At 44.4% G+C, this 17,104-nt stretch overlaps 1 long non-coding RNA gene across 1 annotated transcript; it reads left to right on the top strand.

Moving 5' to 3' along the window:
• Positions 1–11,439: 11,439 nt before the first annotated feature.
• Positions 11,440–16,706, top strand: LOC142930145 (uncharacterized). Its single transcript, XR_012946125.1, has 3 exons — positions 11,440–12,041; positions 14,631–14,794; positions 15,864–16,706. It is a non-coding gene; the product is annotated as an uncharacterized LOC142930145 (long non-coding RNA).
• The last annotated feature ends 398 nt before the right edge of the window (positions 16,707–17,104 follow it).

The following is a 17,104-nucleotide window of genomic DNA, read 5'->3' as shown; positions in this document are numbered from 1 at the left end:
GTGACCAATATTACATTTGTTTCTTTTCTTAATTTGGACAAATTTCACCTTTCAGAATTAAAAAAGATGAGTTTGACCATCATGAACATTTCTTTGTAGCAGGGCTGATGCGAAAGGGCCACCCTCTAGTGTGTGTTCACTTGAAGGGATCTTATAAGTAATTATGTAACATCTGCTTCAGCAAACCTTTCCATAACATAGAGTTCCAAATGGACATTGTTTCATAACGATGCCGATAGGACAATCGGGATAATATTGGGAGGAAAACACAATTGACCAAAGGCCAACAAATATGTTAGAAGAAAAACTAGGAAAACAGTGAACAGTTACACATGCAACATTACAAAATAGAGGTGTGTGTGTGCAATGAGGTAGTCGCCGTGGTGACAGCAAAAAGCATTACCATGGTGATGATGTTACATTTCGTGGTCGTGCAGCGAGCCAGGTACTCGGGCCGGATGGGGTCTCCTTCCTCCGCCGCTGCCGTCAGGTCCCAGCGGTATGCGAGCGATGCCTGGCGACGCTTCCAAAATTCCAGGAACACCGTGGCTGTTGCGACACACCACACGGGGAGGATTTACTTAGAAAAGTAATTTCACTATCGATTGCTCAAGGGTTCAAAGGTTACCTAATGTAGTATGTTAAATGTAATGTTCAAAGTAACTTCATTAGTACTTTTTTTTCTTTCATAAATACCTTTATTGGCTTTTTTTGGTACATTGCCACAATTTTATCCCACTTGCACTGAGTGGCATGGCATGAGATTGAGTTTTCCTTTGGATCTATAACAGAGCAGTGCTGCTCTTCGTGTTACAAAACGTTACACAAAAGTGAATGTCACAGAGCTACCTCTGTGATCTCTGGTCCACACAGTAGGGGTAGCTCTTTCCCAAATGCTTTGCCACGGAGAGGAGCGTTTGTTACGTGATAGTCAAGCTAACATTTTTATTCTCAGAGCTGGAATGTAGCCTGATTAAGTACAGAACCAACTTTAACATTATGGATTTTTTGTATTTGTTGTGCAGATATCGGTGACTGAGTTGAGACCATCATCTTGCTATAATTGAGAAACTGGTTTAATCGCAGGTGGCCACTTTCATTCAAACACAGAATCTCAGCGGCGGCAACGCAGCACTCTGAACTCTGAGCCACCTGGCCACTTTGCATTTTTCATGGAATCGCCTTGGGGTACCGCATTCGTTGCTTGTTGCAGAGGTTCGTGGTTCAAATTATGTGGCTGCCCTGATCAATATTGCCCGTGTATTAATTACACAAAAATACACACCATCTGCTTCACAGTGGACATTAAAGATTATCGGTTATCATTCGTAAGAGTAGGACAATGTGTGCAAGTCATGGTCCAAATTTGCCCTCATTGAGCAGTGGGTTCATAATAGGACTGTCAGGATCACTGCATACGAACATTGCAAGACATGATGGTACTGTATATGGTTGTACGTATGTATGTTGAACTTCTTTAACACTGTATGTGGCCAAATGTGCTCATCATCATTGCAAACATGTTGATACTTGTCACTGTGTCTGGACAATGTGTGCCAATGCTTAGCATCACTTACCCCAAAGTCCCATGAAAACTGCGAAGTATATGGTGACCGGGTTTTCATACATGTGTGAAGTCTGCAACGGCACAATCAGAGGTGTTAGTCACAATTAAACCTTAAATCTTAGCATCCACGTCTTTTCAATATCAACAGCAGGAAAGTAATGATGCATCGATTGATTTTTAAGTTAAAATAGATTAATCACTCATGAAACATCCATTAAATTGTGGAGATGACAATGCTCTACAATGTCTGATATTATAGCACTATTCATGTATCAAACAAATCTGTATAAATGTGACAGAAAGAGCAAAATAAGCAATGGGCAGTTCCATGATTGTGGACATACATTTCTGACACTTTAAAGTGAATAATCATTATTTCGGCATGACATGTCAACTAATTAGCACTGAAATTCAGATTTCAAAATACTTTGTCCACTTGTATTGATCGTGGAGAAATACTCATGAAATACATCGTGTCGGATTTACTCAGACAAAGTAACTTTTGCACTCCCGCTGGGATGTGACGATGCATTCATTTTCATGTATTTGTCTAACCATCGACTTAGTCCATTAAAATGCCCTATTTGCTAAAACTATAACTAACTACCTTAAAAATGATCACACGTGTATTATTAGTATAAAAATTTTTAACACCCACACGAATGGCAGCATAGTGTTTAGCATGATGTGCTGCAATCTAGTGATCATGGTTAATGTTAATGATACAATCTCAGCAACGTGAGTTGGCTTTGTGATAATGATGCACAGCACCAATAACCAATAAGTATCCTTATTTAGAGGGAACATCGATGGTGTATTTGTGTGATACCTTCGCAGTCTCGCAGGTATCATTTAGCCTCCAAAAGGTGCATTTTTGGTCACACTGGGGACACATGACCAGGGATCCTCCGATGGTGTTGTTGCATATTTCTCCACTGCACACATAGACACGCACGAACATAAACACACTAATGGGCATAATACACTTGGATGAGAAATATAATTTGCCTAAAGGTCATGCCACCTTTGAATGTGTCATACCCTCCCTTTAAACAAAGTCAGAATAAATTATGGGTTCCAACGTCGAGCATTTTCCAAAGTAAAATGTATTTCCTGATGTTTAATTATAATTTTCGTTGATATCAGTGGTGTAACATCTCTATGTATTGATTTCCAGGGGTGTTTACAGCCCTTTTATCAATCCACTTCTGGCTGAGGGCCTCCCCACACCTCGTGGGTCATGAGGGCTATTTAATTCTAGTCATCCCACACTGGTCAGTACAGGTTGAATATGGGAAGCGAAGACTCCAGACACAGAGTACAGCAATGTATTTCCTGCACTTGCTCCCCGCTGTCCGTCATGCAGCTCCACAGAGTATGTGTGTAAGTCGTATTATAAGGATACGTTTCACATTTAAACATTTTGGATTTGAATATTTTTTGCTTTTGATTTTCGGATTATTTACAATTCGTAAGAATGTACATATATTCATGTGAACAAGAGTGACGAAACCCGATGCCACGTGATACGTGTCGTCGTGAGTGACGTCACAATGGGCGATGTCATGTTTTCTGAGCAATCCAAAACAATGTTTAATTTTCCCTGGATTGTCCGAAATATTGTAGCTAGGCTTGATTTTTTGGATTTACTTTTAGAAACAGAGACATTTGGAACATATATACATATACAATATATTGAATGTACTATATTTGTACTGTATATGTATATAAACTGTATGAGATTGTATATATGTGCATATGTACTTTAATAGTTAAATGTTAAAGATGTGGCCCTGAAATTGCTTGCTCATGCCACTGCTGGTGGAAGGTCCTCCACTAAAGAATGCTCTAGATTGCCCCTCGAGATGATATTTGGCCTACTCGTCCATGATGGCCAGACGTCTTGGACACGGTGGGAGTACCCACATTTTACCCCATCACATCTGAACTGCCAATCATATAACTGCGGTGTCTCCGTTTATACTGCTGAGCATATGTGGGATAATTGAAGAAACCTAGCCATTATTTCAGCTGCCATGCCAGGCGATCACACTGGAAATCTATAAACTGCAATTCTAGAAATGTAACTATTACACCATGGCAGCATCCCATGGGATTGTATATAAGTGTATATGTATGTCTATATGTACTTTACGTGTATATGTACTTGTGTATAGCCTTAGTAGGTGCTTGCTGATACTCATTGTTCAGTCTGTATTGCTATACACGAGATCTGTGTGAGTTCTACATCTGAAACATGAGTGTATGTGTGTGTGTGTTTGTATGCATTTGTCTGTATGCATGTGTCGGGCCAGTACCTAGTGATGTCACGGTCCTTGCTGAATACTCCAAAGAAAAAGGAGATCAGGCCGACGATTGCAGCGAAGATCAGCATCTTTGTGTAGAAGCCGAGCCATGCAAAATAGAGCCCCACTTGCTCCCCGAAGTATGACCTGTGCCGACAACATCACTCGCACACACAGCGCAAACATCACCAACCGCACATGGCACCAGTGGTGTAGCTATCGAATATGTAAGCAAGGACCATGGGCTGGAGGGAAATGTGAAGAGCAGGGAAGGCATGGGCAAATGCTATTCTGGAACTCCATTTCCCCAGCCATCTGTGCTATCAACTCCCAGCTAGCATTCAAGTCCAGCCTTAGGACCTTTCTGGACAGGGCACGTTCCTAAGAGGTACGATGGCCTGTGGTCGAGACTAAGAATGATGTGGCAGTCAAGAGAAGGAATGCATCTGAGAGGATGTGCACCACAGAGATTTAAGTAATGAAATCAGCATGTGTGCAGGAGCCACATGGATCGTTGCATCAGGAGACTGGGAGAGATGGCGAAGGCTTGGGGAAGTCTTCATCCAGCAGTGGATAGGGCATGAACTTACCGCACAAGGTCAAGAGGCTGCTCCTTGAAAGAGCGCCCGGCTCTCGCCCACTCCCGTCGCAGCGTGTTGCGGTCGCCCAGCGTGTTCGGGTTTTTGGTGGGATGAACAGACTCACTCTGACATGGGGAAAGCAATTGTTAGTCACAAACACTGCATGGACATTCACAAATTACCAGCTCCACCCCCCCAAAACTCTGCCGTGGCGCTGCTGTGGTGTAATGGTGTTGCACACTGCACTGGACTTGCAAAGTTAGAGGTCGCCCATTTGATTTCATGGGAACGACAGTTAAAACAATGACCACGTTTCTTAATCACGCTGCTTCTTCCCAGCAAGCAGTGTAAATGGGTGCACCCACAGGTAATCTATTGGTTGTTCACGTGTTGTGGGATGAAGTGTGGGTACTTCTAATTCTTCCAAAGACTTCTGTCCCACGTGAAATAGTCGGCCAAATACCCTTGAGAATGGCTCTCTAGAGTGCTCATGGAGTCCTTTCCAATGCATGGATATTGAACTTCTTTTGCACCGTATATAGCCAACCATGCAAATCAGAGGTGTGTTTAGTGAGCTGGGGAACCTGGACACCTATGCGGCGCATCTCTGTGGGACACTAATGTTAAGTATGTGGTAAGCTTTAGACTATGCTATAGCGTCCTATACAGGTGTGCAATTCAGGTGTCGTACATGGGCCTCCCGTAGGGTGTCAGTGTGCCCTCCACCCCCTATCCCCCCAACAACTTACGTCATGCAGTGGATAGGCTGCAGTATAGCAGCCATTTTCGATCATTTGGTTGATATTTAATATGTTCGTGCTGTCTTGTGGCATGGGGTTTTGTAGCATGTAGTGGACCTGTGTGAGCACACATGACACACATGACAAACATAACATGCATGAAACATAGGGCTGGGTGGGTAAGCTATTATTGACTCACTCCACTCTGAAATGTTTCCCCCTCTCCAACCACCACCAGCCTACACAGTTATAATGGGCCCACAACTCTTATTGAGTCCCGACTCGGAAAGGTCCATAGAACACCCCAAAAACTGAAGCAGATATGTACCGATTTCAGCAAGTACAATATCCAGATTTCAAGGAGACATTTTATGCATGCTTCCCATGCACAAAGGCAATTTATTCAGAATACAATACTATCAAAACCCCAAATGCCCACAATATTGGCTTGACAGGATACCTGCTCACCAAGAACCATATCAACAGTAGTCTTTCATTCTTTTGTTGTGCAGGGGAGAGTGATTGAGGGGACGTGGTTATATAATGTGGGCAGGACTTACAAAGGGTGGGGCTGCTAGCTCACCATGTCTCCTGGTTAAGCATCCCAAAAATTTGTTAGCTTTCTCTACAGGGACACATATTACCACAACCCCTAAATCATAAATCCAGGCATTCTTAATAAACCATAATGATTTACACTTCTAACCACATGTCACTCAGAGATCGCAAGTTGCGATACAGAGCTGAAAACTTTAATTAAAATGATAAAAACACGACAAAACCCTATTAAATTAACATGTTTTTGCAAAAAAACCACCCCATTCTGGCATTATTTATACAGCATTATTGATACAAACGTACGATTTGGCTGCGTACAGCCGGTGGGATGAGGACGTCATGATCCTTTATAGGATAGATGTCCTGCTGCGAACGCCGGTAGGGTGCCGTGAAATAGTCCGGTTGTTTGGGCACGGCTCCCGGCTTCAGGTGGTGAATATTTCCCAGGTAGTGAAGAGGCCCACTGTCTGAGCCTGACACCTGGGGGAGGTCGCTCTCCTTGAGTGGCACCTGTTTGATTTTAAATGTATTAAACCCTTTGCCTCGAGCACATGGAATCATCATCAGCCAAAATCAGTCCACGAATGGATGAAGGTCTCCCCAAGTTGTTGCAATCTATACAAGTCCTATAATACAACAAGTCCTATAATACAACAAGTCCTTTAATACAACAAGTCCTATAATACAACAAATCCTATAATACAACAAGTTCTATAATACAACGTTCTATACAAGTCCTATAATACAACAAGTCCTATAATACAACAAGTCCTTTAATACAAGTCCTATAATACAACAATTCCTATAATACAACAAGTCCTATAATACAAGTCCAATAATACAACAAGTCCTATAATACAACAAGTCCTATAATACAACATTCTATACAAGTCCTATAATATAACAAGTCCTATAATAATACAAGTCCTATAATACAACAAGTCCTATAATACAACAAGTCCTATAATACAACAAGTCCTATAATACAACAAGTCCTATAATAATACAAGTCCTATAATACAACAAGTCCTATAATACAACAAGTCCTATAATACAACAAGTCCTATAATACAACAAGTCCTATAATACAACATTCTATACAAGTCCTATAATACAAGTCCTATAATACAACAAGTCCTATAATACAACAAGTCCTATAATGCAACAATTAATATGCCAAAAGCCTCCACTGCATATCCCACCCACTCTTCAAGTTGTCCCACCAATATCCCCAGTCATGAGCACACGCACATGAGCCAATCTTATCTCGCCATCTCTATGATATACATCATCTTGGGCACGTTCTCTCCTTCTGCTGCCACTCCAATGTCATTTTCGGCCAGCAGACATCATCCCTTCAAGCAACGTGCCCTTCCCGAGCCCATTCACTTTTCTAAAAAGAGTCAATATGTTGCTAATATGCATATTTTTCCAAATGTACGTTTTTCTAATCCGTTTGTATATTTACGTCTCTCGATATCTCGTAATGTCAGTGCTACGATTATTATCGTTGAACGTCATAAATTATAATCATCACAATCATCACCCTCACCATCATACTCTGTATCACATGCATGATCATCGCAATTATCATCACAACCATGATAAATCTTCACAAACATTATTGTCATCACATTCATTATCACCATCATAATCACAATCATCACCACAATCATCATCACAATCATCGGCATCATCTTGATCATCATTACAATGACCATCAGAATCTTGCCTGGATGTGTAGAATCTCGGCATAGGTGGTGAGTGGGTTCCATGGCGCGTGTACTTTCACAAAGGTGGTGCGTCCGCTCACCGACTCCTAGTGGATGGCACGAAGTTCATCGTCAGACTCTAGATGAGTGCATTTAGTTGTATTTATTAGACTTTGTTTGACCAGGTGAGAGTTCAAGGGAACAGGATGGTCTCATTTGGAAGAGTGTCCACGGCCGCGTGGATTTTCGTGCTTGTGTCACGTGTTGTTAGCACCTCGTGCCGATCAACGTGTGGCACAACCCAAAAGCAAATTGCATAATGTACGTGCAGTTATCGAACACGTATTACTACAGTATAAATAGCTGACATGCCACATTAAGGTGGAGACTGTTATACCCTCCAGTATAAATGGGTAAGCCACAATGAATCCATCTTAAGATTGTGCATGGTGGGGTAAAGTATGGGTATTCGCTATCTCTTTCAAGACGTCTGGCAAGCATAGAAGAGTAGGCCATATACCCTCCAGCGGGGATCTTTAGCGCTCCTACTCAAGGAATGTATGCCAGCAGTGATATTATGAAGCAATCACAGTCTAACACCTTTTTATTTGTATACAGTGTCTGTCATCTATAGCAGAGAGACACGCAGGAAACTTACCTCCTTGGGTTCAATCTCGAGATCTAGCCCCATCTTCATCAGGCTTGCCTGATATTCGGTCCTCTTCTTCTGTCAAACAAAATTGACCATCTGTGTTATACATTGTTCTCAGTTGTGTCACTGTGGGAGTCAAGTCAAGAGGTGAGGAAACTTCTTGAACTCTTACAGTGAGTAGAGCCTCACATGGGAATCAATCAGAGAACGGCTCTGCAAAGTAGCATCACTGAACTGCTTCAGTCGGTGTCACTTCAGCAGACCTTAATAAAATAAAAATTTGCACAGCTCTTTGTCAATCAACTGTTTGAGTTCACCTTATTTGTTACAGGGATGGTCTCACTTAGCTAGTTGCTTTGCTATTTTACAAGGGAGATAGATCCATTGTGCGTGGGTACAATAGCAACAAAATAAACAAAAACATCAATATTGCAGAGAATGCATACTGGGTACTTCAGCACTGTTGTAATAGTTTTCCATTTGGCAGTTAGAATGTGGATATTACATGTATCCTGTAAGTTATGTCTGGGTGTCGGTGTTTGCAATATGAAAGTGGTGTATTTATTTAGGAGTTGTGGATGGAGTGTGATACGTAACGATAATTGATTGTTGTTCGCCAAAGCAGTGAGGCGTATGGTTCAGGGTATGGATGTGCGAGTTGAGTGATGGGAGTCTATCGTTCATTGACTAGCGTGGTCTGCAGTTGACGATACAGTTTGATAAAGGATGTATACCGTGGATTTAAAGACTCGTATGGAGGTGGCAGGGTGACTCAGCAGTCAGAGAGCTGAGTTGGCACCACTGCGTCAAACCTAGGTTTAGAGGCGTGTGGTGTTGCACGTGGGGAGGGGTGATAATGCTGGGTGCAGGAAGGTGGAGCATTATTTGTAGATTCCTCGTTCTCACCTGATTGTTGATGGCGTCCTGAGAATGGACCTCATCATCGAACGCGAGGATGAAATCGATCCGACGGACTCCATCGCAAAAGTAGACAGTGTCCTACACGCAAAGGCAAGCACACACACGAATATGAGAGATGTAATAGCTTATGCATGAAATGTATATTTATTCATAAGCTCATGATACATGTATCAGGACATAAGTTAATCTGCTATTTGTATGCAAGTTTATTGCTATGATGATGTACTAGTTTACCCAGGAAAACCTCATTGAGTTTACATTTTTATTTTCAAGGAGGGTCCTACCAAGTTCTGTTTTTTTGCAGTCGAGAACGAAGTTGCTTAGTTTAATTCCAATTGAATAATTTGCATGTATTTTTTCAGGATTGGTACGTTTGGCCAATACCAGTTACAGTGTCATTTAGCTATGGGAGGAAACCAGAGACCTGGAGAAATATGTACACAAAGCATCTAGCCCCTGTGCATTATACAAAAAACATCAGTATTTTCTAAAGTGCATTGTGGTAATGCTATCTTAAACCACCATCAAAATAAAGTTGAGCAAATGTGACAGACTAACAGCAGCAGTTATGCAGTGATATGCAACTGTGGACCGGTGTAATCCTCATTCGGACTCATCAGCACAGTATAGTCACCAAAACGCACTGCTGCAAAGGCTGCAAATCTATAAATGAGGAGCAGCCATGTCTACACTTTGGGGCCCATTAGTTGGCGAATGCAAACAACAACTAAATCTGTAAATACCAGGAATCTCCCATCTTTGACATTAGCCAAGCTAATTTATAGGCTGTGCAAATCCACGTTGTGCCGCATTGTACCTGGGTCAGGGTAGATTGAAATGATGACGTCGAAAAGTCTTGCGGCACCGTTGAAGGCTGAGCCTCATGCCCCTCCGCTCCCTCCTCCTCATTCATTCTCTCCACGAGCTCTGCATAGGTAATGTGGGGGTAGAGGGTTCATTGCATTAGGGATAGGGGAGGCAGGTGCAGGGATGGGAATGTCGGTAAAGAACCGCACATGGTACTCATGTGTAAAGCTTTCTCATAAATGTCGACGCTGCTCCAGTGTGAGTACACCTGTGGTATAAAGTTGTATTACCATTAGGGGACTTTTACCCCATTGAATATCGTACACTTTAAGCAAAGCCGTGCCCAGCATGGTCAGACACAAACCAGGGCAAAAAATATTAGTTAGAATATGCAAAGTCATTTTTGCCCTGACAGCTTGTCAGCTATACTCTTTGGTTCTTTCGGTAAAGTCACGTAGGTGAAAACAAAAAACAAAAAATATAAATATAAATAAATCACCACGTTTCGCATGCAACACAAGCTATCAACATCAGGTGTGACAACCACAGCAAGGAAACTGTTTTACTGAAGTGGGAGAGAAACCAGGGTTAGGGTAGTTAAATAAGTCAGAGAGGGGGAGGGTGGGGGGTGCATGGGGCGAGGAGTGCGAGCGCTGCAAGCGCTGCAGAGACGCTGAGAGTAAAAAAGAGGCAACATGATTACTGCCAAGATGGAAGCTTGTCAGCTTCTGCGAGAGCTTCCCCGTGACCACACAGATCATGGTGGTTACTTGACCACATTTCAATTGAAGTGCTGTCGTCCTGACAGTTCTGTTCCTTCACCTGAAGAAGGCCACTTGTGTTGTGGCCGAAACGTCGTGATTTTTGTTGTTTTATTTTTTACCTACGTGACTTTACCCAATAGAACCAAAGAGTATGGATCCTTGCAGTCACGAAAGCTTCAAATCAACATTTCACCACTCTGGTTAATGTGGGTTGGTGAAGACGTATAGTATGTATAGTACAACCAATTTTGATGGACTGCCCTTTGCTGCCCACCATGTAGCCCGACACCACACTTTTAGACCTGTTATGCACTATGCTGGCTCAAACCCTGCTGAGCGTCCGATTAAAACACTGACGAGATCTCAATATTTAAAACTGGCCCAAAGCCCCGTCATAGCACGAACATTACACTTTACCTATCTCAACAAATGTGGACATCATGAATCTTTGGTCTAATCTCAGATCTTGTGAGTTAGAACTCGGGGGCTCCTCATGCACAGCCAGCCAAGGATAACTCCCCGCTATAGTGACGTCACAGCAAAAGGGCGTGACGTTACCTAAATATGGGCGTGGTCAAAAGCGGCCCCATCCCCCGCTCTTCCCGACCTTGCTTCCCCCCTTGCCGAGGTTACCCACATGAACAATAATAATACATCATAGATGTACATTATGAAAGGATCAATGATTTTCACAAAACTGCTCCTGTACGGCCTTTTGCAAATCCCCTGCTGGAGAGCCTCTTGACGAACGCACGAATCGTGTTGGTTATTTGCACATACTTCACCATGAAAGTGAGTATGGGTTGGTAAAGGAAAAGGAGGAGCATTAACGTACAAACAAAAAACTATTTTACTAGAATGCCTTCTGCTTCCCATCATGTAGCCTGTAACACCTGGTATGCACTACCCAGGCTCCAACCTCCTTAACGTTAGATGGAGACATCTGGCACATCCCCAGCAGTTTTGTCCACAGGCTCAACATTTAACACAAACACACATCCCTAACACTAACGTTAAACTTTACCTATCTCGACGAAGGTAGACATCGTGAATCTTTGATTTTTTTCTCGAATTCAGAGTCAGAAGTCAGGAGCTCCTCGCGTGCACAGCCAGCCCACGATAAAGTCCGACCCAGAATGATGTCACCGTGACGTCGGTTCAATATAGGCGTGGCCAGAATGTGGGTGTGGCCAACGGCGGCGGCTTCCCCGCCCCCCGCTGCCCCTCCCCGCAGGTTTCTCTCAACCCTCAGTGCGCATGCGCAGGCCGCGCGTCTAGGACATCGCCTTCAGCGGCCGTTGGCGACGCGGCGGTTGTGGCGGGAAAATTAATAAAAAACTTCTCCGAATAACCGCGACCTTTAACTACCCTCACGGATAATCCACACGGATCTCTGGACGGCAAGGCGAAGACGATCAATGGAATAATCTCCGGTGAGAGACGGAGAGAGATGGGCAGGCGTGAGGGCGAGCCAGGTTCAACTTTGTTGAACGCTGAGCGCAGAGTGAATGGGGTTTGCTTCACTCAGCACGCGGCTTGGACACTTCGGTGTGCAAAGTGTTGTCTGGTTGTGCCGTGTAAAGAAGGAGGACTTTCAGTAAATGTCGTTGGTTTGTTAATGGGAGTGTGTGGCACGGTAATGGACTGGGTACGACTTACAACACAAGTTCTGCTCACATTGCACGCTAAGGGTTAGCACGGCGATTACTACGCGTGCATTTATTAGTTGTTGTTCATGTTAAAAGTAGTATTGATTGTTAAGACAATAATGTTTAGTATTTGTAGGAGAATCATTTCAATATTGTACAGTATAGCATTGTCCTGCTGTGTGACTCTCACGTGGTGAGCATCAGTGCAGCAATATTCAGTACGTGGTTGTAATGTACTTCTATAGCCCCCCTGCCACCAGTGCAGCAATATTCAGCACGTGGTTGTAATGCACTTCTATAGCCCCCTGTCACCAGTGCAGCAATATTCAGTACGTGGTTGTAATGTACTTCTATAGCCCCCTGCCACCAGTGCAGCAATATTCAGTACGTGGTTGTAATGCACTTCTATAGCCCCCTGCCACCAGTGCAGCAATATTCAGTACGTGGTTGTAATGTACTTCTATAGCCCCCTGCCACCAGTGCAGCAATATTCAGTACGTGGTTGTAATGCACTTCTATAGCCCCCTGCCATCAGTGCAGCAATATGCAGTACGTGGTTGTAATGTACTTCTATAGCCCCCTGCCATCAATGCAGCAATATTCAGTACGTGGTTGTAATGTACTTCTATAGCCCCCTGCCACCAGTGCAGCAATATTCAGCACGTGGTTGTAATGTACTTCTATAGCCCCCTGCCATCAGTGCAGCAATATTCAGTACGTGGTTGTAATGAACTTCTATAGCCCCCTGCCACCAGTGCAGCAATATTCAGTACGTGGTTGTAATGTACTTCTATAGTCCCCTGCCATCCATGCAGCAATATTCAGTATGTGGTTGTAATGAACTTCTATAGCCCCCTGCCACCAATGCAGCTATGTTCAGTACGTGGTTGTAATGCACTTCTATAGCCCCCTGCCATCAGTGCAGCAATATTCAGTACATGGTTGTAATGCACTTCTATAGCCCCCTGTCACCAGTGCAGCAATATTCAGTACGTGGTTGTAATGTACTTCTATAGCCCCCTGCCACCAGTGCAGCAATATTCAGTACGTGGTTGTAATGTACTTCTATAGCCCCCTGCCACAAGTGCAGCAATTTTCAGTACGTGGTTGTAATGTACTTCTATAGCCCCCTGCCATCAGTGCAGCAATATTCAGTACGTGGTTGTAATGCACTTCTATAGCCCCCTGCCACCAGTTCAGCAATATTCAGTACGTGGTTGTAATGAACTTCTATAGCCCCCTGCCACCAGTGCAGCAATATTCAGTACGTGGTTGTAATGTACTTCTATAGCCCCCTGCCATCCATGCAGCAATATTCAGTATGTGGTTGTAATGAACTTCTATAGCCCCCTGCCACCAATGCAGCTATGTTCAGTACGTGGTTGTAATGCACTTCTATAGCCCCCTGCCATCAGTGCAGCAATATTCAGTACATGGTTGTAATGCACTTCTATAGCCCCCTGCCATCACCAAACTCACACTGACCAGCGTGGTGAAGTATGGTAAATAACCCCTCCCCCTGGGAGCTGCATAGCATGGGACAGCTGTCAGCCAGCAATGGATTTAAAAAGGAGCTGTACTCCGCACACATTCTTATTCAGGGTAGGGTAAGGAACTTGGAGGTTCGGTACGCATAATGTGCTCGGAAAGTATTGTATTCTGTATGTGTGTTGAACCTCTTTCGCATCGTACAAAGCCAACCGTGCTCTTCGGAGGTGCGATAATATATAAATATAAGTAGTCATACTACTGTAATACCACTTAATATTTAGCATTCATTGTATTAGTAGTACGGTAATTTTTTTATATGCAGGTGTGCATGCCAAACGTTAACCAATGTTAAATGTTAAGCCTTCTCTTTTGAATACAGTGTGTTTTAAACATGGAGTTGTCTCCAGCTAATTCTTAAATGTATATCATTCATAATGTAGTAGTAGGCAGGTAGTGCATTTATGACACTTCAATTGTACATAGAGCTTGCAGGTGTGATGAAGGAAACCATGGGAAAGGCTGGAATTTTTGTTGAAAAAAGGACAACAGCCACAGTAGCTTAAGAGACCTAACGCGAAGTGGTCGACACTGGCCCATGCGATCGCATTGCGACAGCGGACCCACTTTCCGCACACAGCAGCTCCTCATGGTGCCCCCCATACCAGGACCAGTGGTGACCTTGTAGCCACAGCCATTCCTCTCCCTGGCCCCATCCGGTCCAGGCATCCCAAATCGTACAAAATGTACTGCAACGGTGGTGAGACAAACAGCCCTTCGGGCGACAGCACGGTGACGGACACAAGCCCTCGCGGCAGCCTGGGCAGCACGCTGCTCCGGACCGGAAGCGGGGGCTAGCGCAGCCCTGTGGTGTGCGGAGAGCAGTGCTGCTCGTAGGCGAGCGGTGCGCTGGACGCCTACATCGAGGACTTTGAGCAGAGCGGAATCTGTGCGTCACCGCCACCCAGGATACGTGCAGAGCACAGCGCCGCGCAGCATGGCGGAGCGGAGACGCGCGGAGGAGAGGAGGATGCACAGTGTGGATGAGGGTGGGTTGCGCCTCTCGCCACGCGAGGAATCGCTCCGTGGTGCTTGCACTCGAGTGGCTATCGAGTGTGCACGCGGTGCAATGGTATTGAAGCTATAGTAATAGGTTTTTACCCTTTTATCTGGCACAAAAACTGACACCTTTATACAAGGGATCATGTTTGCAATAACCACAACACAAGTAGTCAAAATGCAAACAAAAAAGACAACTCTGATAATATGCACTGTCCTTGAATTTGATTGGTCCACACCCGAGATGGCTTTTCTGAGATCCCAGTCTCCACTGGTGTTGGACCAGAAGACGCAAAAAGGCGTCTTCTTATTCTTAGCGTCTTCTGTTTGCATTTTGACTACTTGCGTTGTGGTTATCGCAAACATGATCCCTTGTATAAAGGTGTCAGTTTTTGTGCAAGATAAAAGGGTAAAAACCTATTACTATATCTTGTTACTGGCAAAGGAGGTCTCATAAGGTATCGAAGCTAGTTGACTGGAGGGGGGATAATTGGAGAGGAGAACCCCATTTATTTGCTTGTACTGGGTGCTTGTCAATTATGCTATGCTATCATGAATGTAATGTAATTCCCCTAGAAAAAAAAACCCTTAATAAGGTCTAAAGATACATTTTCGTGAGAGTCCCACACTGGGATGCTTGGCAAATTCCATTAATGAGTTCATTTTATGTCAGAGAAAACTATCCACAGTAAGTACACGCATATGAGAGGATAGCATAGGTCTGAACAGATAGGTCGGTGCATGCATTTCTTTCTCCTGTCATCTTCCAGCAACTTCACTGATTAGCGAGTTTGTAAAGTTTGTGAAATCTAAGTGATCCTCCAACCTTTGTGTCAAAATTTGCAGATCCTAGACTGGACACATCTGAAGTTTAAACAATAACAGCTCATGCACTGATTTATCCCATATTCTCACAAACTCCACAAACGGATAACATCATTAGTTACTGATGGTGCAAAGTAAGGCAACATTGCAGGATTGCCGTTCAGGGGTCAAGGAATCTAGGGGAGAGCAAATTCATTGTGTACCAGTAAAATGTCTGTGGGTCTTACATTGCAGGTGGCATGCTGCCTGTGGAGGACCTCATCTCGGGCACGTGCAGCCTCACTGCTGCGCTGCAGCGGTCATGGCTTATAGCCCGACGGTCAGTCTAACCACGGACCAGCTCCTAGAGGCGCCAGTTGACGGTTCCTCCAAGTCCTTGTTCCGCTCGCCTGGCGCCCACCGAGACCTCGCAGTGTCGCACAGAGGCAAGCGGTCATCTCTCGGGGTCACCGCGCACAGCCTCGGCGCATCATTGGTGAGGGGCAATAAGCCAACTGAACGGTTGAGCTCAACAGCGAGAAGCAACAAGGCCCTGATGCCATTAAATGAGTCGGCAAAGCCCAAAAATTATTTCTTTTCTAACCAGAAGAATGTTTTGTTGTACTTACGGAGCAGTGAAGCAACTAGGCGTGAGCACTTGCCGAACGGCGGCTGTGCGACAAGTACCTATCCCAGGTGGTTGACAAGCCAAGAGGATGAGCTGGATGTGTCGGGGATCACGAGCATTCCTGAGCTCAGGTACCCAGCCTGGCTGCGTGACTGCGATGTGGACTCCCAGACCAGCAGCCACGAGACGGATACCAGCACGAAGAGAGCAGGTGCCGCTCAGAGCCCGCAAAGCAGACCAAAGTACCCAGAGTGGCTCAAAGATTTGGACATCTCCGGCCTTACGAATGTAGCCAACGAGGAGCCCGTGTCAGAGGACCTTAGATCCCTAGGTGTGTGTGTGTATATATATATATAGTCTGTATATAGCAGATGACATTTCATATGTTTTCAGGTACATATTCAGTCTTTTCTCACAGAGACGACTGAGCGGCCACCCTTGTGGTTGTGACGTGCGATGCGTGATTCTTGATGCACAGCCTCATTGGAGGAGCTGCTGAGCAGGGCGCGCATGGAGTTGGAATCCCCCGGCTTGGAGGCCCCCTCCCCGGGCAGCTTCAACACGGACGTCTTCCTAGGGGCTGATCGTCCCTGGGAAAACCCCTCCACGCCATTGTGAATTTATCTTTATATTCACACTCACGCACAGCATAGAGGCTGCACCGCCTCTAAGTATGATGTCAGATTATGAATGTTATAAGCTAAGCAGGTAAGCCTGGTTATTACTTGGATGGGAGACTATTTGGTAATAGCATATATTATAGATTTTGGCTGCTAGGTAACCAGGAGTTAGTAATACAGCAATGGAATCTTGAATCTATATCCGGAGTTTTGCATTTTACTCCCTCTGTTTTCACCGGGTTCTCCGA

Source organism: Petromyzon marinus, chromosome 37 (genome assembly GCF_048934315.1).
Source record: "Petromyzon marinus isolate PM22_M1 ecotype Great Lakes invasive population chromosome 37, UKy_Petmar_22M1.pri1.0, whole genome shotgun sequence".
NCBI classification, from domain to species: Eukaryota; Metazoa; Chordata; class Hyperoartia; order Petromyzontiformes; family Petromyzontidae; genus Petromyzon; species Petromyzon marinus.
The sequence above is the reverse complement of the archived record's forward strand: the minus strand, read 5'-3'. Positions and strand labels throughout refer to the sequence as shown.